The sequence below is a fragment of the Palaemon carinicauda genome, chromosome 1, assembly GCF_036898095.1.
Source record: "Palaemon carinicauda isolate YSFRI2023 chromosome 1, ASM3689809v2, whole genome shotgun sequence".
NCBI classification, from domain to species: domain Eukaryota; kingdom Metazoa; phylum Arthropoda; class Malacostraca; order Decapoda; family Palaemonidae; genus Palaemon; species Palaemon carinicauda.
This window is the reverse complement of record NC_090725.1, coordinates 129,304,197-129,312,008: the sequence shown is the minus strand read 5'-3', so window position 1 is coordinate 129,312,008 and position 7,812 is coordinate 129,304,197.

The following is a 7,812-nucleotide window of genomic DNA, read 5'->3' as shown; positions in this document are numbered from 1 at the left end:
CACTTATCTCTTCATTTGAGTATATCAAAGATACCTTTAGAGAAATCTGTTGACGTTGAAAGCCTGTTTTTTCTTCATGGCTATTTAAATGACGACCCTTTTGTCCCCAATAATAGGTTAAATAAAATTTCATATCAGTTAAACCTTGACCAATTAATAAAGAACCTGACAAGGATAAAAAACAATTCTGCTACATTACTAGACATAGCAATTAAAAAGAGACTACAAATGGTTTCAGATGCCTGTGTAATTTCTAGTTCAATTGCTGACTATGAGAGACTACACTTGAATTTAACATTTCCAAGCCAAAAAGACTCCCAATAGTAAAAACATACCATAATCTGGTAAATTATGATCCAAACAATTTTCGTGACAGCTTGCTGAATAGGAGTCCCGACTTTAATCTAATAATGGAAACACTGTGTAAATACCCACGAGGACACTTTATACAGAACTTTCATTGATGGTCTAAATGAATGTGCCCCATATGTAACTAAAGAAATTAACCCCCCCCCCCCCCCCCCCCCCCCAAGCTCCCTGGATAAGTAGCGATATTAAAGAGGCAATGCGAGTTACAGATGCCATTCAAAATAGGTACACGTTCGATAGAATGAACGAAACATTACGACGAAAGTAAAAAAGACTAAAAGAAACGTATCTTAGTACTAGTTATGACAAATAAAACGAAACCCTTTAAAAATATGCAGTAACTGTCAAGAAAATATATGTAATAAATGGGATATTGTTCATGAAATGATTCCAAACCCAAATGTCAATACCCATATATCAAATTGTCACAATAAAATAGAAAGGCTGAGGAATTTAATTAATACTTTTTGAAAGTAGGAAAGACTGCTTATGAGAAGTCACAAGAGAATTTTCATGATAATTATAGAGACCAGATACCGGTATATTACGAATTAACAGAAGATATGATTGTTTTTTTTAGACCTCAGCCAGTTGATGTTAATACATTTATTCTCACAGTTAAGATTTTAAATGACACATATTCAGTAGGATCAGATGGAATACCTCTTCGTTTCATTTAAGATGCCTTAGTTGTAATAGCCTTTTATCTAACAATAATATTCAATACCTAAATAATAACTGGTATTTACCCAGATGAATATAAGCTGCTTCATGTACCATTTTACAAAAGTGGCGACCCAGAAAACGGTGAAAACTACCGACCTATATCTCTTTTTTCTCATTTTGTCAAAAAATATTAGAGAATTGATTGATTGATTATTAGGTATTATCTGGCATCGTAACAGCAGAGGTCACTGATGCTAAAGAATATAGTTAACTATTATTATGTATCTTATTTCAATTCATGATTAAATCTTATTAAATAAACAAGTATCCATAAGAAATTTAAAAAGGCAATCCACATTGCATTCAGGTCCCAAGATTTCAGATAGTATGTAAAAGCCACTGCTATCCTTACAATTATGAAAATAGCGTAATCTCTCGGTCAAGTAACTTGGACACTCGGTTAATATATGTTTCACAGTCAGTGGTACCAAGTAATCTTCACAGAATGGCTGATGGTCTCCACTCCTCAAAAAGCTGTATGTCAATCTGGTGTAACCAATTCTCATTCGGCACAGGACCACTTCTCATCTGGACAAGATGATTTAATAATTTCACTCATTTTTTTATTTTCAAACTCCCAATAAAAGTTCCAAGTTTTTCTAAGTACGGACTGAATTACGGGGTACATATCCTTTGCAGGTAGCAAAATGTTATTTCTTATACAGCTATGAACTGCCTCCTTTGCCAGAGAGTCCGCTTTCTCATTTCCCTTTATATCGACATGAGCAGGAACCCAACAAAATTTAATATTCTTACCTCTATTTCCCAGTAGATATAGCCATTCAATAATTTCGATTATTATTGGGTGCAATGAATTAAAGTGGTTCATTGCTATCAATACACTCAAGGAGTCGCTAAAAATAACATAACATTTATGAGGTAGCCGGAAGATATCCTTGACTGCCATTAAAATAGCATAGCATTCAGCTGTAAAAATGGATGCTTGGTTCGGTAATCTAAAACTTCTATTAAAATTTGGAAAACATATCCCAAATCCAACGCCAGCGCTGGACTTGGATCCATCCGTAAAAACGAAAACAGTCCTTATGGCATTCTATGTGCTCCAAGAAAGTAACTCATTATCTCCTTGGATATTTCTCGTTTTGAATCTAATATACATTTACAGAAATCTACAGAGGGTAGATTCCATGGAGGTACTTTAAGAGTATTTTACAGGTAAAATTTTACCCTTGGGGATTTCAAAGTTCTCCAAGGTTCTTAAAGCTCTATACCCTAACGGTTTAGGGTATCTAGCATGATTATCATAAAAACTAGTACATTTTAAATTAATAACAGTTTCATATGTGAGTGACTTTGGCAGCTTCTGAATTCTAACCCAGTATCGAACCAGCAATGACTGGCGGTGAACCTCCAAAGGCATTTCACAAGCATCTACTAACAGACTAAATATGGGAGATGACTTAAAAGCTCCACTGGCTAGTCTTATTCCAGCATTGTGTACAGTCTAATAATGCCAATGTTGTTTTTGTTGCTGAGGAATATATTTCACATCCATATGCAACTTTAGATGCAATTAAAGCTTTGTAAAGCATTAGAAGGTGCTTTCGATCAGCACCCCAAGAAGTATGGGATAAAATTCTAATCAAATTAAGAGTCTGAATAAATTTAACTTTCAAATTTTCGAAGAAACCATGTTAACTTCCTGTCAAATAATAACCCTAAAAACAAGGTCTCATCTTTGTAAGAAATTCTTTTCCCATATATGTATAAGTCAGGGTCCGGATGAATACCTCTTATACGGCAGAAATGCATCGCCACAGTTTTCGAAGCTGAAAACTTGAATCCTCGTTTGGCAGCCCATTCTGCTACCCTATTAATAGTTAGCTGAATCTTTCTTTCAGCAAGAGCCATTCGTGATGCTGCAAATGAGACAGAGGTGTCATCAACAAATAAGGTGTGCATGACATCATGAGGGATTACGTTACTAATACCATTTATGGATAAGGCAAATAATGTTACACTAAGGACACTGCCTTATGGAACGCCTTCTTCTTGATTATGAACTGATGAAAATGTATTTCCTACTCTAACTTTAAATTGACGGTTACTCAGGAACGATCTAACAAATATTGGCAGTTCCCCTATCAAGCCAATTTCATGAATGGTTTGAAGAATACCATGTCTCCAGGAGGTATAGTATGCCTTCTCCAAGTCAAAGAAAATAGATATGTGATGTCTTTTCCGGGCAAAAGCTTCACAAATTGATGCCTCTAATCTTACTAAGACATCAATGCAGGATCGCATTCGTCGGAAGCCGCACTGTGAGAGGAACACCAATACAAGCAAAATGTCAGCTAGAGGTGAAGCCGAAGATGAAGACCAGAGAAATTTAAGAGGGAACACCAATACAAGCAGAATGTCAGCTAGACGAGAAACCGAAGATGAAGACCAGAGGAATTTAAGAAGGAACACCAATACAAGCAGAATGTCAGCTAGACGAGAAACCGAAGATGAAGACCAGAGGAATTTAAGAAGGAACACCAATACAAGCAGAATGTCAGCTAGACGAGAAACCGAAGATGAAGACCAGAGGAATTTAAGAAGGAACACCAATACAAGCAGAATGTCAGCTAGACGAGAAACCGAAGATGAAGACCAGAGGAATTTAAGAAGGAACACCAATACAAGCAGAATGTCAGCTAGACGAGAAACCGAAGATGAAGACCAGAGGAATTTAAGAAGGAACACCAATACAAGCAGAATGTCAGCTAGACGAGAAACCGAAGATGAAGACCAGAGGAATTTAAGAAGGAACACCAATACAAGCAGAATGTCAGCTAGACGAGAAACCGAAGATGAAGACCAGAGGAATTTAAGAAGGAACACCAATACAAGCAGAATGTCAGCTAGACGAGAAACCGAAGATGAAGACCAGAGGAATTTAAGAAGGAACACCAATACAAGCAGAATGTCAGCTAGACGAGAAACCGAAGATGAAGACCAGAGGAATTTAAGAAGGAACACCAATACAAGCAGAATGTCAGCTAGACGAGAAACCGAAGATGAAGACCAGAGGAATTTAAGAAGGAACACCAATACAAGCAGAATGTCAGCTAGACGAGAAACCGAAGATGAAGACCAGAGGAATTTAAGAAGGAACACCAATACAAGCAGAATGTCAGCTAGACGAGAAACCGAAGATGAAGACCAGAGGAATTTAAGAAGGAACACCAATACAAGCAGAATGTCAGCTAGACGAGAAACCGAAGATGAAGACCAGAGGAATTTAAGAAGGAACACCAATACAAGCAGAATGTCAGCTAGACGAGAAACCGAAGATGAAGACCAGAGGAATTTAAGAAGGAACACCAATACAAGCAGAATGTCAGCTAGACGAGAAACCGAAGATGAAGACCAGAGGAATTTAAGAAGGAACACCAATACAAGCACCAATACAAGCAGAATGTCAGCTAGACGAGAAACCGAAGATGAAGACCAGAGGAATTTAAGAAGGAACACCAATACAAGCAGAATGTCAGCTAGACGAGAAACCGAAGATGAAGACCAGAGGAATTTAAGAAGGAACACCAATACAAGCAGAATGTCAGCTAGACGAGAAACCGAAGATGAAGACCAGAGGAATTTAAGAAGGAACACCAATACAAGCAGAATGTCAGCTAGACGAGAAACCGAAGATGAAGACCAGAGGAATTTAAGAAGGAACACCAATACAAGCAGAATGTCAGCTAGACGTGAAGCCGAAGATGAAGACCAGAGGAATTTAAGAAGGAACACCAATACAAGCAGAATGTCAGCTAGACGAGAAACCGAAGATGAAGACCAGAGGAATTTAAGAAGGAACACCAATACAAGCAGAATGTCAGCTAGACGAGAAACCGAAGATGAAGACCAGAGGAATTTAAGAAGGAACACCAATACAAGCAGAATGTCAGCTAGACGTGAAGCCGAAGATGAAGACCAGAGGAATTTAAGAAGGAACACCAATACAAGCAGAATGTCAGCTAGACGAGAAACCGAAGATGAAGACCAGAGGAATTTAAGAAGGAACACCAATACAAGCAGAATGTCAGCTAGACGAGAAACCGAAGATGAAGACCAGAGGAATTTAAGAAGGAACACCAATACAAGCAGAATGTCAGCTAGACGTGAAGCCGAAGATGAAGACCAGAGGAATTTAAGAAGGAACACCAATACAAGCAGAATGTCAGCTAGACGAGAAACCGAAGATGAAGACCAGAGGAATTTAAGAAGGAACACCAATACAAGCAGAATGTCAGCTAGACGAGAAACCGAAGATGAAGACCAGAGGAATTTAAGAAGGAACACCAATACAAGCAGAATGTCAGCTAGACGAGAAACCGAAGATGAAGACCAGAGGAATTTAAGAAGGAACACCAATACAAGCAGAATGTCAGCTAGACGTGAAGCCGAAGATGAAGACCAGAGGAATTTAAGAAGGAACACCAATACAAGCAGAATGTCAGCTAGAGGTGAAGCCGAAGATGAAGACCAGAGAAATTTAAGAGGGAACACCAATACAAGCAGAATGTCAGCTAGACGAGAAACCGAAGATGAAGACCAGAGGAATTTAAGAAGGAACACCAATACAAGCAGAATGTCAGCTAGACGTGAAGCCGAAGATGAAGACCAGAGGAATTTAAGAAGGAACACCAATACAAGCAGAATGTCAGCTAGAGGTGAAGCCGAAGATGAAGACCAGAGAAATTTAAGAGGGAACACCAATACAAGCAGAATGTCAGCTAGACGAGAAACCGAAGATGAAGACCAGAGGAATTTAAGAAGGAACACCAATACAAGCAGAATGTCAGCTAGACGTGAAGCCGAAGATGAAGACCAGAGGAATTTAAGAAGGAACACCAATACAAGCAGAATGTCAGCTAGACGTGAAGCCGAAGATGAAGACCAGAGAAATTTAAGAGGGAACACCAATACAAGCAGAATGTCAGCTAGACGAGAAACCGAAGATGAAGACCAGAGGAATTTAAGAAGGAACACCAATACAAGCAGAATGTCAGCTAGACGAGAAACCGAAGATGAAGACCAGAGGAATTTAAGAAGGAACACCAATACAAGCAGAATGTCAGCTAGACGTGAAGCCGAAGATGAAGACCAGAGAAATTTAAGAGGGAACACCAATACAAGCAGAATGTCAGCTAGACGAGAAACCGAAGATGAAGACCAGAGGAATTTAAGAAGGAACACCAATACAAGCAGAATGTCAGCTAGACGTGAAGCCGAAGATGAAGACCAGAGGAATTTAAGAAGGAACACCAATACAAGCAGAATGTCAGCTAGAGGTGAAGCCGGAGATGAAGACCAGAGAAATTTAAGAGGGAACACCAATACAAGCAGAATGTCAGCTAGACGAGAAACCGAAGATGAAGACCAGAGGAATTTAAGAAGGAACACCAATACAAGCAGAATGTCAGCTAGACGTGAAGCCGAAGATGAAGACCAGAGGAATTTAAGAAGGAACACCAATACAAGCAGAATGTCAGCTAGAGGTGAAGCCGAAGATGAAGACCAGAGAAATTTAAGAGGGAACACCAATACAAGCAGAATGTCAGCTAGACGAGAAACCGAAGATGAAGACCAGAGGAATTTAAGAAGGAACACCAATACAAGCAGAATGTCAGCTAGACGTGAAGCCGAAGATGAAGACCAGAGGAATTTAAGAAGGAACACCAATACAAGCAGAATGTCAGCTAGACGTGAAGCCGAAGATGAAGACCAGAGAAATTTAAGAGGGAACACCAATACAAGCAGAATGTCAGCTAGACGAGAAACCGAAGATGAAGACCAGAGGAATTTAAGAAGGAACACCAATACAAGCAGAATGTCAGCTAGACGAGAAACCGAAGATGAAGACCAGAGGAATTTAAGAAGGAACACCAATACAAGCAGAATGTCAGCTAGACGTGAAGCCGAAGATGAAGACCAGAGAAATTTAAGAGGGAACACCAATACAAGCAGAATGTCAGCTAGACGAGAAACCGAAGATGAAGACCAGAGGAATTTAAGAAGGAACACCAATACAAGCAGAATGTCAGCTAGACGTGAAGCCGAAGATGAAGACCAGAGGAATTTAAGAAGGAACACCAATACAAGCAGAATGTCAGCTAGAGGTGAAGCCGAAGATGAAGACCAGAGAAATTTAAGAGGGAACACCAATACAAGCAGAATGTCAGCTAGACGAGAAACCGAAGATGAAGACCAGAGGAATTTAAGAAGGAACACCAATACAAGCAGAATGTCAGCTAGACGTGAAGCCGAAGATGAAGACCAGAGGAATTTAAGAAGGAACACCAATACAAGCAGAATGTCAGCTAGAGGTGAAGCCGAAGATGAAGACCAGAGAAATTTAAGAGGGAACACCAATACAAGCAGAATGTCAGCTAGACGAGAAACCGAAGATGAAGACCAGAGGAATTTAAGAAGGAACACCAATACAAGCAGAATGTCAGCTAGACGTGAAGCCGAAGATGAAGACCAGAGGAATTTAAGAAGGAACACCAATACAAGCAGAATGTCAGCTAGACGTGAAGCCGAAGATGAAGACCAGAGAAATTTAAGAGGGAACACCAATACAAGCAGAATGTCAGCTAGACGAGAAACCGAAGATGAAGACCAGAGGAATTTAAGAAGGAACACCAATACAAGCAGAATGTCAGCTAGACGTGAAGCCGAAGATGAAGACCAGAGGAATTTAAGAAG